This window comes from Balaenoptera acutorostrata, unplaced genomic scaffold (genome assembly GCF_949987535.1).
Source record: "Balaenoptera acutorostrata unplaced genomic scaffold, mBalAcu1.1 scaffold_1024, whole genome shotgun sequence".
Classification (NCBI taxonomy): domain Eukaryota; kingdom Metazoa; phylum Chordata; class Mammalia; order Artiodactyla; family Balaenopteridae; genus Balaenoptera; species Balaenoptera acutorostrata.
This window is the reverse complement of record NW_026646218.1, coordinates 49,083-62,824: the sequence shown is the minus strand read 5'-3', so window position 1 is coordinate 62,824 and position 13,742 is coordinate 49,083. Positions and strand designations below refer to the sequence as shown.

Below are 13,742 nucleotides of genomic sequence, written 5' to 3'. Positions count from 1 at the left end.
CTATAACTCCAGTCTAATCATGAGAAAAACATCAGCCAAACCCAGACTGAGAACAATTCTACAAAATATCAGACAAATATTCCTCAAGACTGTCAAAATCATGAAAAACAAGGAAGGAATGAGGAACTGTCATAGACCAGAGAAGACTAAGGAGACATGACAACTAACTAAGTTGTGACAAAGAATGTGATATACTGGATTGGGTCCTAGAACAGAAAAAGGTCATTAACAGGAAAACTGGTGAAATCCAAAAAAAGTCTTAAGTTTAGTTAATAGTAATGTATAAATGTTGGCTTTTTAATTTTGAAAAATATACTATGGTAGTATAAGATGTTAGCAATAGGAAAAACTGGGAGAGAGGTAAAGGGAACTCTGTTTGTATCTTTTCTGCAGATTTGAAATTATTTGAAAATAAAAAAGGTCATTTTTAAAAAATGGAGTAATACTGTATTGTATTATATCACAGAAGAAGAAGACCTTTTAAAAGGTCTTTTAAATCTCTACCCTCTATATACTATTCACTAATTGAAAGGACAATTATGAGAAAAGAAAATAGGCCCATCTCCCTTATGTATACAGAAGCAAAAATCATACACAAAATGTTAGACAATCAAATGTAGAGTGTGTGAGTGAATGTGTGTGTGTGTGTGTGTGTGTGTGTGTGTGTGTGTGAATTCCTACCAAGTTGTTTTACTCCAGAAATGCAAGGGGAGTTAACATTCAAATATCAATAAATGTCATGCACCACATCAATAAAATAAAGGAGAAAATGTATATGATCATATCAGTATAGTCAGATAAAGCATTTGATAAAATTCAATAATTATGTATGATTAAAAACTCATAGCAAAGGGAAACTACAAAAAACTTTAGAGCCACCATCCTATTTATAGTGAAATGTGGAGAATGTCCACTGTAAGATTAGGAACAAAATAAGAATGCCAACTCTTACCTTTTCTATTCAACCTGTTAGTAAAAGTATTAAATGGCATTAGCAGTAAGGCAGGAAAAAGAAATCAGAAATATAAGGCTAAGAAAGGAAGAAATAATACTGTCACTTTCCATATTTGATATAATTAAGGATACAGAAAATCCAAAACCATCTACAGATAACTTATCAGAATATCAGTTAGTTTTTAGAAGAGTTGCCAGATAAGAGATCAAACATTAAAAAATTCCACTAACATTTTTCTGTGTCTGAAAAGTTATAAAATTAAAAACTAAAAAATATGCCATCTACATTATCATCAAAACATCATATACCTAATAATAAGTGTAATAAAAAATGTAAGAACGCTGAACAGAAAACTATTAATATATCATAGAGAGAAATTAAAGGTGATCTAAATAGGATTTCTACTTTGAGGCAGGATGTATAGGCATACCTCACTTTATTGCACTTCACTTTATTGTACCTTGCAGATAATGCTTTTCTTTTTCTTTTTTTTTTTTTTTTTTTTTTTTTTACAAATTAAAGGTTTGTGGCAACCCTGTGTCAAGCAGGTCTACTGGTGGTGCCATTTTCCAACAGCATTTGCTCACTTCGTGTCTCTATGTCACGTTTTGGTAAGTCTCACAATATTTCAAACTTTTTCACTATTATATTTGTTACATGATCTGTGATCAGTGATCTTTGATGTTACTATTGCAAAAAGATTACAGCTTGCTGAAGGCTCAGATGATGGGTAGCATTCTTAAAGTCTACTTTCAAATTAAGATATGTACTTTTTTTAGACATAATGCTATTGCACACTTAATAGACTACAGTATAGCATAAACATAACTTTTACATGCACTGGGAAACCAAACAACTCGTGTGACTTGCTTTCTTAGGATATTCTCCTTATTGTGGTGTCTGGGACCAAAGCCATATCTCCATAATAATATGCCTGCACTAGGTAGGCACAGGCCATCACTCCTGCTGCAACGAGCAAACACACTTGAATAAATGATCATCGAGCTAAGGAAGCAATCAAGAAACAATATCAACTAATATTCTAGAGAGGGACATTTAGAGATTTGGAAAAGGGGATTGGTGTAGGGAGACATACTCCACTGGAAAAGAGAAATCACCATACCTTTTGATGAACTCATTTGCTGGCATGATGGAGTGAAATCTAGCAGAGTGTCAAGCCGATTTCCCCCACAGGACATTTCCTTAGTGTCAGGGTGGTATAGGATGATGGGGGACTGAGCCAAGAAAGCAGAGTGAAATTTCCTGCACAGTCATGGCACTAACAAACCAAATCCCGCTAGATAAAGGGGCCTGTGACAATCATTAGGTCTCCTCTTCAAGACATTTGCCAGTTTTTGAACCTATATAAAGCAGGAAGCTAAATACCTAATGCCTGAGGGAGAGAACTTTCCAAAGTGAGGAATTAGAGACCTACCAGACTCACAGTAAAAACCCAGAAGTGCCATCCCCAAGAAGGGGGCTGAGTCAGAAAAAGTGAAATCATCTGCAATGTTTCAGTGTTTATGAGACAAATTTTCATTGAGGAAGTGTAATGGCAACAAATACATAGCTGGTCTCTCCTTACATTTGCCATACTCTGAAGCTGTGAGAACTGAGAGCCTAAAGAGCTGAATTCAAACATCTGAAAGACTGAAGTCAATAACTGACTGTATTTATTGAAGAATCAAAGACCTGTCAGGCTCACAGCAAAAACCCAGGGAGGCCACAAATTAGGAAAAATCATAGGTAGGATGAGACAACTAAAGCTCCAACCCAGTTCTGACCTAGTAAAATTCCTGAAATGACTGAAATGATCAGCCACTCTGATTAACAGAGAAAGGGGTAAATCTTCTCTGGTGCAAAGTAATAGCATCTTCAGTCTCTATGAATTTTTTATTCACCATGTCCAGCACACAATCAAAAATTATGAAATTCCTGAAGCATGAAAAAGTGACTAAAAATTAAGACAAAAAACAAAAAACAAACCAAGAAAAATTGATTTAGAGGGAATTCAGATTCTGGAGTTAGCACAGAACTTTAAAATGACTATATTGAGAGTAAAAGATGGGGATTAATAGATTAAAATATGGAGACTCTCAACAGAAAATTGGAATCAAATTAAGAAAATCAAATACAGATAAATGAAAAATAAGAAAACTGATCCCCAGCAGACCTTAGGGAATACTAGAAGAAATTTTTTTAGGCTGAAGTAAAATGGCCCAACATAGAACAGAGCTGGGCTCTCGGTCCCATATTGAACTCGAGTTGGAAGAGGCGAGTCCGGTCTCAAAACGGAGGTAAAACCGCCGCCCGGTCGCCCCCAGCCCGACTCCGGCCGTCGCCGTCGCCGCCGCCGCCGCCACCGCTGCCGCCGGGGAGAGGAGGGCCATGATCCAAAGGAACCAGAACAGTTGAGAAAACTGTTTATTGGTGGTCTGAGCTTTGAAACTACAGACGATAGCTTAAGAGAACATTTTGAGAAATGGGGCACACTTACAGATTGTGTGGTGATGAGAGACTCCCAAACAAAACGTTCCAGGGGCTTTGGTTTTGTGACTTACTCTTGGGTTGAAGAGGTGGATGCAGCAATGTGTGCGTGACCACACAAGGTTGATGGGCGTGTAGTGGAACCAAAGAGAGCTGTTTCTAGAGAGGATTCTGTAAAGCCTGGTGCCCATCTCACAGTGAAGAAAATTTTTGTTGGTGGTATTAAAGAAGATACAGAAGAATGTAATTTGAGAGACTACTTTGAAAAGTATGGCAAGATTGAAACCATAGAAGTTATGGAAGACAGGCAGAGTGGAAAAAAGAGGATTTGCTTTTGTAACTTTTGATGATCATGATACCGTTGATAAAATTGTTGTTCAGAAATACCACACTATTAATGGGCATCATTGTGAAGTGAAAAAGGCCCTTTCTAAACAAGAAATGCAATCTGCTGGATCACAAAGAGGTCGTGGAGGTGGATCTGGCAACTTTATGGGTCGTGGAGGAAACTTTGGAGGTGGTGGAGGTAACTTTGGCCGTGGTGGAAACTTTGGTGGAAGAGGAGGCTATGGTGGTGGAGGTGGTGGCAGCAGAGGTAGTTATGGAGGAGGTGATGGTGGATATAACGGATTTGGAGGCGACGGTGGTAACTATGGCGGTGGTCCTGGTTACAGTACTAGAGGAGGCTATGGTGGTGGTGGACCAGGATATGGAAACCAAGATGGTGGATATAGTGGCGGTGGTGGAGGATGTGATGGTTACAATTAAGGAGGAAATTTTGGAGGTAACTATGGTGGTGGTGGGAGCTATAATGATTTTGGAAATTATAGTGGCCAACAGCAATCAAATTATGGACCCATGAAGGGAGGCAGTTTTGGTGGAAGAAGCTCGGGAAGTCCCTATGGTGGTGGTTATGGATCTGGTGGTGGAAGTGGTGGATATGGTAGCAGAAGGTTCTCAAAACTCAGAAGAAAAGGGCTACAGTTCTTAGCAGGAGAGAGAGCGAGGAGTTGTCAGGAAAGCTGCAGGTTACTTTGAGACAGTCGTCCCAAATGCATTAGAGGAACTGTAAAAATCTGCCACAGAAGGAACGATGATTCATAGTCAGAAAAGTTACTGCAGCTTAAACAGGAAACCCTTCTTGTTCAGGACTGTCCTAGCCACAGTTTGCAAAAAGTGCAGCTATTGATTAATGCAAAGGAGTGTCAATTAGATGTACATTCCTGAGGTCTTTTATCTGTTGTAGCTTTGTCTTTTTCTTTTTCTTTTCATTACATAAGGTCTATTGCCCTGTAAATTGTGGTAGTGGTACCAGGAATAAAAAATTAAGGAATTTTTAACTTTTCAATATTTGTGTAGTTCAGTTTTTCTACATTTTAGTACAGAAACTTTAACAAAATGCAGTTTTGAAGGTGTTTCCTTGTGAGTTAACAAGTAAAGAAGATCATTGTTAATTAATATTTTGTATGAATTTTGCTAAAGTTAACTGTAAAGAAACACCTGCTGACTTGCAGTTTAAGGGGATCTATTCTCCCCATTTCCAAACCATGAAATGAATGGGCTCTGACATGTGGAGAGAATAGATATTTGTATGTTTGCAATGTGTGTTTTAGATAATAGAATTGGGTATTTAAATTAGCATATCTGTGAATTTAATAGCATTAAGATTTACTTCAAATGAAAAAATCTCAAAATTCAAAAAAAAAAAAAAGAACAGAGCTGGGAGCTCGATTGGCGCTGCCTGCGGGGGAGGAGCGCCGCCGCCGCCGCGAGCTGGGTGCTGGATTGGCGCTGCCTGCGGGGGAGGAGCGCCGCCGCCGCCGCCGCGAGCTGGGAGCTGGATTGGCGCTGCCTGCGGGGGAGGAGCGCCGCCGCCGCCGCGAGCTGGGTGCTGGATTGGCGCTGCCTGCGGGGGAGGAGCGCCGCCGCCGCCGCGAGCTGGGAGCTCGATTGGCGCTGCCTGCGGGGGAGGAGCGCCGCCGCCGCCGCCGCGAACTGGGAGCTCGATTGGCGCTGCCTGCGGGGGAGAAGCGCCGCCGCCGCCGCCGCCGCGAGCTGGGAGCTCGATTGGCGCTGCCTGCGGGGGAGGAGCGCCGCCGCCGCCGCGAGCTGGGAGCTCGGTTGGCGCTGCCTGCGGCGGAGGAGCGCCGCCGCCGCCGCCGCCGCGAGCTGGGAGTTGGATTGGCGCTGCCTGCGGGGGAGGAGCGCCGCCGCCGCCGCCGCCGTCGCCGCCGCCGTCGCAGTCGTCGTGAGTGAGGAAGCGCGTCTGTCGCGCGTGCTGAGGGCCCTCGCCGATGCCTGGGCTTACCCGCCGCCCCGCCAGCTCCGCTCGTTTCCCGTCCCCCGCGGCCCGGCGCGGGGCAGGCCTGCCGGGGCCATGGAGGACGAGGTGGTCCGCATTGCCAAGAAGATGAACAAGATGGTGCCGAAGAAGAACGCGGTGAGCGCGGCGGGCGGCGCGGGCCGGAGGGAGGCCGGGCGGCGGGCGGGGGCCAGTCGGCCGGCGGGGGCCAGTCAGCCTAAGGGGGCTCCCGGCCCGCGGTGAGCGCGGCGGGTGCCGCGTGACGGCGGCGAGGCCCGCGCTCTGGGGAGGGGTTCCTGGGGAGGGGGGAGCTTCGTGTCCCGCGGCCGCGTCCCGGGCAGGGGTTCTGGGGGGCGTCCTGTCCCGCAGCTGCGTCCCGGGCACGGGTTCTGGGGGGCGTCCTGTCCCGCGGCCGCGTCCCGGGGAGGGGGTGCTGGGGGGGTCTCGGGGAGGGCGTCCGGTCCCGCGGCCATCGGCGCTGGGAGCCGCCCTGGGCGCCCGAGGCCCCTCATGATTAGCGCAGCCCGATAAACTCCATCGAGGCGTCCTCCTCATTATTTTAAATGTGACGGTGGTAAAGCCTCGTTGGTTTAGCTGAAGAGTGCAGAGAGCCCTCCCTGTTGGAAAGAATTCGTTGTCTTTCCCGGGCTCATTGGCCAGCAGCGAGAAGACAACATCAGACAGAGGTTTGTGATCAGTTTTAGACATGAAAGTGTTCAAGCAAAACGTGAATTTCCTGGATCTTATTTTTGAGGAAGGCTGAACATTCCCTTGATTGTCTCAACTCCCCTGCATGTTTGCTTAGCAATTAAAAAAGGTGAACTATGCCAGTGTACTTGGCAAGTTGCTAAACTTTTTTGAAAAAGTGGATCTTGTTAGGCCGCGGAGTGCGGGGAGCTGTGTTTAAGGCACTGCCGCCGACGAGGCTGTGCTGCCGGCTGGATTTGGACACATGTCGTTGCTGGTCCTCTCAGTGGTTTACGGTTGCTACCGGTGGCGTTTTCTGTTACTGATAACGTGTGCACGTGAACGTGTTCTCTTGTGGTTTGTATGAGGTGCTCCAATTTCTGCACTTCTATCCACCTGTGTGGGCCACTCTCAGTCCCTTGCTTCCAAGTCGTCTATATTTTCAGCTAAACTTCTGAAATTCTAAGCCAAACGAATGTGAAGGAGAGAAGGGCTGCTCTGATTTGCACAGCACTTTGGAGTTACAAAGCATTTGTGCAGAATTCTTTGGGGACTCACTGTGTTGCATTCATTTTACAGAATAAGAAACTGAGTCAGACCAAGCAGTTCACCTCCTTAAATGAAGTGTGCGTTGTGGATTAAGCCAGGACCCGAGTTTTCTGCTGGGCAGCACGCAGAAGTAGTGTTAAACACCGAATTCTTAGGACTTCAGACTTGCTGTGCGCCTATTTTCCTTTAACAGGTGCATTGCCCGGCGTGTAATTTCATACCCTGTTCGTCTTTGCAATTTTGGCTTTTTCAAGTATTTCCTGTTTGTTTTCTGTTCCAGACGTTGCCTGTGCCATTTATGTTTTCTGTTGATACAGGCCTTTCATTCCTGACTGCAAGTGATGAGTTCTGTATATTTGATTGGCTGAACGTTTCTGTTATTCTGTTGAAACTGGCAAGTTTTTTTTCTTTGCCTAGAGAACCCTAGACTCCCCTAGTAGAAGCTGGCTCCTAGGGAAAAAGGCCGTTTCTTGGGTAATTTTTTTCTCGAACTCAGGCTATAAAATGTGTACCTTTTAATCATCTAGTGCACTAGGTGTTTTTGTTTGTTTCCTTTCCTTGAAATAGACGTTTCCTAGAAATGAGGAATTCCTTAGTGAGCAAGTATGGAGAAGACCAGTTTGTATTTATCTGCAGTTCTCAAATTATAAACACATAATGCGTCAGCAGGAGAATGAGGATAAGCTCCACAGATAATCCTCAAGTCTCACTTTTCTTTTCAAATCTTATATTTCTAGTAGTACAGAACTTTACCAATATAAAAACTTGCCCCCACCCCCCCAAAAAAAAGAACACAACTGCAGGAAAGAACAAAGAGCACTTAAAGTGTGTGTGTGTTTACTATATACATGTACATATACCCAGGTACATACACCTTTATATTTATATGTTATTTTGTAAATAAATGACAATAATAATGTCTTGTGGAGATGTAGAACAGAAGTATACAACAAAAGCACAAACAGCAGGAGGGGGCAAATGGAGTTAAACTGTTAAACCTCCATGGGATGGTTCCATGGAGGAGGCAGAGAGGGGGATGGGATCCTCGAAGAGCTGCTGAAGACCTTGCATTTTTTGCAGATCTCTTTAGAATGCTACTTGCATATTGTGCTCTCACTGAATGCACCTGGCTGAGCTATGGCACATTAGCACGGTAAACATTTGTCAGATTTGCCCTAGTCAGAAAATTTCTATACCTGCCATCCTGCTTGTCACTTAAAATAATTTTTTTTTTTTAAAGCTGTCTATGATATAGGGATGATGGGTGAAGAAGGTAGGCTGCAGGGTAGTATGTAGTACGTATGATCCCATTTTGATACAGTAAACAGAAAGTATTAAATGCATGCCTGTTTGTATGAGCAGTGAGTTTGCATGGTGATCTCAAGAGGGAGGGAATGGGACGGGTAGAGAAAGAGGTTGACCACAGACTATTGTTTTACTTGTTACAAGAGGCATGTGTTGCCTTCATTTCTGATTAAACTTTTTGTTTACAGATTATTGTAGGTTTACATGCAGTTGTAAGAAATAATAGTGAGATAGCTGCTGTGTGTCCTTTACCCAGTTTTCCCCAATGGTAACATCTTACAGAACCATAGTATACTGTCACAACCTGGGTATTGCCATTGACACAGTCCAGATATAGAACATTTCCATCCCACAGGATCTCTCCTGATGCCATTTTATAGCCACTGCTGCTCCCCCACTCCCCACCAAATCATAATGATCTGATAGTGCAGTGGATAAAGTTGCAATAAAGTTTTTGTGCAGATGATCAAGGGAAAATACCCCCTGGGGAAGATGGCCCATCTCCCACTCCCCCGGCCCTATCTGTCCCTGGCAACCTGTCATTTCAAGAATGTTACGTGGGACTTCCCTGGTGGCGCAGCGGTTAAGAATCTGCCTGCCATTGCAGGGGACATGGGTTCGATCCCTTGTCCGGGAAGATCCCACATGCCGCGGAGCAACTAAGCCCATGCGCCACAACGACTGAGCCTGCGCTCTAGAGCCCGGAAGCCACAACTACTGAGCCCACGTGCCACAAGTACTGAAGCCCGCGTGCCTAGAGCCCGTGCTCTGCAACAAGAGAAGCCACCGCAGCGAGAAGCCCGCACGCTGCAACAAAGAGTAGCCCCCGCTCGCCGCAACTAGAGAAAGCCCACACGCAGCAACGAAGACCCAACGCAGCCAAAAATAAAATAAATTAACTAATTAATTTAAAAAAAAGAATGTTATGTGAGTAAAATCATATAGTGTGTAACCTTTCTTTTTTTCTTAAGTAAAAAAAATTTTTTTTGGCTGCGCTGCCGGTTGTGCGATCTTAGTTCCCTGACCAAGGATTGAACCCAGCCCAGGTAGTGAAAGTGCTGAGTGCTAAACACTGGACCGCCAGGGAATTCCCAGTATGTAACCTTTTGGATTGGCCTTTTTCAATCAATGTAATTCCCTGGAGAGTCATCCAAATTGCATGAATCAATAGTGCTCCTTTTTTTTAAAAAAAAATATTTATTTATTTATTTATTTATTTGGCTGTGCGGGTCTTTAGTTGCAGCATGTGGGATCTAGTTCCCTGACCAGGGATGTAACCTGGGCCCCCTGCATTGAGAGTGCAGAGTCTTAACCGCTGGAACACCAGAGAGGTCCCAGTGCCGCTTTCTTTTTAACTGCTGAGTAGTATTCCGTGGTTTGGCTATACTTCAGTTTGTTTAATCACTTGCCCATTGACGAACATCTGAGTTTTTTCCCATTTCTTGACTATTACTGATAGAGATGCTGTGGACATTTCTGTACCTTTTTTTGTGCGAACATGCGTTCTCTGGGATAAATGCCGTATGGTATGTGTTGCTTTTTTTTGTTTCTTTTGGCTACGCTGTGCCACATGTGGGATCTTGGTTCCCCAATCAGGGATCGAGCCCGTGCCCCCTGCATTGGGAGCTTGGAGTCTTAACCACTTGACTGCCAGGGAAATTCCTGTATTGCTCCCCCCGCCCCACTTGATTGATTGATTGATTGATTGATTGGTTGATTGGCTGTATTGGGTCTTAGTTGCGGCACGCGGGACCTTCGTTAAGGCATGTGGGATCTTTTTTGTCGTTGTGGCGCACGGGCTCTTCGTTGCAGCATGAGAACTTCTCTCTAGTTGTGGCGTGCGGGTTTTCTCTCTCTAGTTGTGGCACGTGGGCTCTGTAGTTGTGGCGTGCAGGCTCCAGAGCGCGTGGGCTCTGTAGTTTGCTGCACGTGGGCTACCTCATTGAGGTGTGCGAGCTCAGTAGTTTGGCGCGAGGGCGTAGTTGCCCCGCGGCATGTGGGATCTTAGTTCCCCGACTGGGAATCGAACCCGCGTCCCCTGCATTGCAGGACGGATTCTTTACCACTGAACCACCAGGGAAGTCCCTGTATTGCTTTTTTAAATTAAAAAAAAAAAAGGAAAAGCAATTAGAGGTAAAACAACTAATTATATGATTGCCTTTCAAAGTACATATTCAAACCCTACATTCTTGGTGTACATAAGTTATTTATGTTGATTTCTGGTGTTTAGCTCTAGCAACAAGGCAATAATAATAACGCTGTAGTTTTCCTTGTTTCTTTCAACTGATGATCTGGGTATTTATTACAAATAATAATTAACACTCACAAGCTACCAGGAGGCAAGTAATGGTTAGCGCTGGTGTGGTTAACTCCTTTATAGATAGGGAGGTTGAGGCATGGGTATTGTGGAATTTGCCATGTTGAGGCATGGGTATTGTGGAATTTGCCTTAGGTTATAGCACTGTGTTCTGACTCAGATTCATTCAGATTTATTCCTTCTCTTTCTGTCTCCTGAATTAACGCTTTGTAATTTTGACCTAGGTGTGAGGACACGAAAAGGGTTTTTTTCTGTATCTGAGGTTTAGTGCTTGTTTTATAGAAGCAATATAGTATAGTGGTTAGAGTATGCACTTCAGCATCTACTTTTCTTTTTCTTCATAAGTCTTTAATGAATTTGTTACAATATTGCTTCTGTTTTATGTTTTGCACATGCCGGAAAGGTAATAGGCCTTGGCCCCTGGGCCTGGGCTTCGTCTCTTGTGCTGTCTCCTGTCCCTGTTGCCCCCGCGCGCTGGCCCGTCCGCGCTGTGCCAGGGGGTATTGGTCGTCTCGCGGCTCAGTTCACAGTAGCTGAAAGGGACAATGTGTGATGTTCTGATTTCTGCCCATCGTTTTCAAAGGGAGGCTCTGGCCATTGCTCCTCGGGTAAAATGCAGAGGGAGTGTTTTTTAAGATGGGACTGTCAGTGTTGGGGACACTCCTTAATTAACAAAACGAAATCCCCTACAGTTCCTCCAGCTGTGTTGTTTTGGCACAGAAAATGTGAGTAATAGGAACTGGAGCTAAGTTGGAGTGAAAAAACGCACCGGTCCTGCCGAATTTTCCATCGAAACAGTTGATTTGTGTTGTCTCTAGGAATTCTGAAGGGCGTACCGTTGCTTCCTAACCGGAGTCATTTGAGAGATCTACCTCTGTACGTTCAAATGATTAATTTTGAGACTTTGCTTATGTGTGCAGTAAACCCTTGAATTCCCTAAGACCTTCCTTTCCTCCATCTCATACCCCATTAAGCCCGCTTCAGTTTATCTCCTGAATTTCTTTGAAATCTGTCAGCTCTTCCTCAACATCCTAATACTGAACTTGCCTGTCTGTTGCGATTAGGTCCTAACTAGTGTCCATATATCTTGTTTCCTTCCAATCCATTCTTCACACAGGAAACCTTCAAAGCAAGTTGGAACATTGCTCGTAAACATCGCTCACAAACATTGTTTTGAGAATAGAAAACACAGTGTTGGCCTTTAGGACTCTGCGTGGTCTAGAATCCTCTCTGCTTCTCTAGCCCCGTCTTGTGCCACTTGTGCCCTCACTTTCTATGCTTCAGATACACTGAATTAACCTTAGTTCTCACTCATCTGACAGAAGTCAGTTCAGATATTATTTTTCACTGTGATTCCTAGCATTAAGGAATTTGATTATCAGGTTTTGTATGAGGACTAAAACTAAACTGGGAAGTGGAAGAATTGAGTTTCAACTGTTTCAGTCAACACGCATGTATTAATGATACCTAAGTATTGAAGACCGGGCTAGGTTTCATGAGGGATCCAGAAGTTCTGGCCATCTCTGGTTTTGGATATCCCTTATTTGTTGAGACCTTTGCGTTGTTTGGTTGCCTTTTGTCTGTTTTCCAGATGGGAAAACAGGAACAAGGGAAGTATAGGTTATTACTAGGTGGGGTTGAACAAGTGGAGCAGCAAACTGCAAAGCAGAAAGAAGAGGGACGTACTCTAGAGGGATATGATTTCCATTTTCAAGGCGCCTGCATCCTGTGCAGGGAGACAGCCTAACATAAAATGTGCCTAACAACAAATATATTGACTTCTTACTAAAAATCTCTAGTTCATATAACCAAGGGGTTTATAACTTCTCCTTTAAAAGTGATATTCCTGGGACTTCCCTGGTGGTCCAGTGGTGAAGACTCTGCGCTTCCAATGCAGCAGGCGTGGGTTCAATCCCTGGCTGGGGAGCTAAGATCCCACATGCTGCGCAACCAAAGAAATTTTTTTCAAAAGTTATATTCCTGTATTATTGAATTTAGTGGTTTAGATTTTGTTTTAATGTTAAGAAGATTACAGTTTATTTACCAGGAACAAACAAAACATAATGTAAAAATAGTTTCCCAGAAACGATATCCATCATTCTCTTCTTCCCTTTCTCCCGGAGACTGGTGTTTCATCTTGACAAGTTCTCTGTCAGTCCATAGGAAAGCTGTCTGGCTTCGAGGTTGCAATCCCAGGGAATTTTTCATCACCAGGGAAGTCTCCATCACTACAGAGGAATCAAGGGAGAAGTCAGTCCCTGGTAAGTGAGATGCTCCCCCTAAACACCAACACAGCAGTCATGTACCTTTTAAGGGGTTCAGGGGCAAGATGGGCAAGGCATTTCTGCTAACTCTTCTTAAGGATCATGGACAGTGCCCTATGCTACGAGGTAAGCGGTGACTGTTGTAATTCTTACTGGTGATCATTTCATGTCACTGATTCTCGGCTTTCTTTGTATTTCATAGGACTGTTGTAAGTCCAATACAAAATGAGTCTTATTTTTAAAAAACTGAAATGTTTTACAAAGCCTAGCATTCTCATATAGAGTCCTTTCAATTCTCCCCACTTTCCTGAGAGGCTAAGAACACTTCACACCATGAACTAGGAGAGGGGGTAGAGCCCTTTCTGATGAAATATATCAACAAAGACAGAGTCTTAGCCTGCTTGCTCTCTGGACAGGCTCTCGGACCACAAGGTCTTAAATCCTGGTATAAATTAAGGAAGTGAGGACAGTTCAACTGGCACTCTCATAACAAGAGTTCTGAAACACCTTCCAAAGAGACTATAGCAGTAGATGAGGGAAGGGAGTGCTACAGTGTGGTAGTACAGGGGGAATGATCGGCTACAGCAGTGAAAAATGTGGTACCTATTGGTGTGCTCTCGGGGTTCTTGTACATGTAGCATAGATGACCTTTACAGTGGCCCTCCCACCTTCCCTCCTGCATTAGGTGTTCTTTTTTTTAAAAAATTTATGTTTATTTATTTATTTCTTGTTTGAACTTATTTATTGTACGTATTTATTTTTTTGGCTGCACTGGGTCTTCATTGTTGTGCACGGGCTTTCTCTAGTTGGCGGCTAGCAGGGGCTACTCTTGGTTGTGGTGTGCGGGCTTCTCATCGCGGTGGCTTCTCTTGTAGC

General features: G+C 44.1%; 1 long non-coding RNA gene and 1 pseudogene across 3 annotated transcripts in view; both read left to right on the top strand.

Moving 5' to 3' along the window:
• The first annotated feature begins 3,169 nt into the window (after positions 1-3,169).
• Positions 3,170-4,534, top strand: LOC103008430 (heterogeneous nuclear ribonucleoprotein A3-like; annotated as a pseudogene).
• Positions 4,535-5,622: 1,088 nt separating this feature from the next.
• LOC130706854 (uncharacterized) overlaps positions 5,623-13,742 on the top strand; it is a 57,064-nt gene continuing 48,944 nt past the window's right edge. The window contains exons 1-3 of one of the 3 annotated variants that reach the window (XR_009006907.1): positions 5,623-5,882; positions 8,893-9,212; positions 12,759-12,863. This is a non-coding gene — a long non-coding RNA (uncharacterized LOC130706854). Of the gene's footprint in view, positions 5,883-8,892; positions 9,213-12,725; positions 12,864-13,742 lie in introns of all 3 variants that reach the window. The other 2 variants (XR_009006908.1, XR_009006906.1) reach the window with 2 other exon arrangements.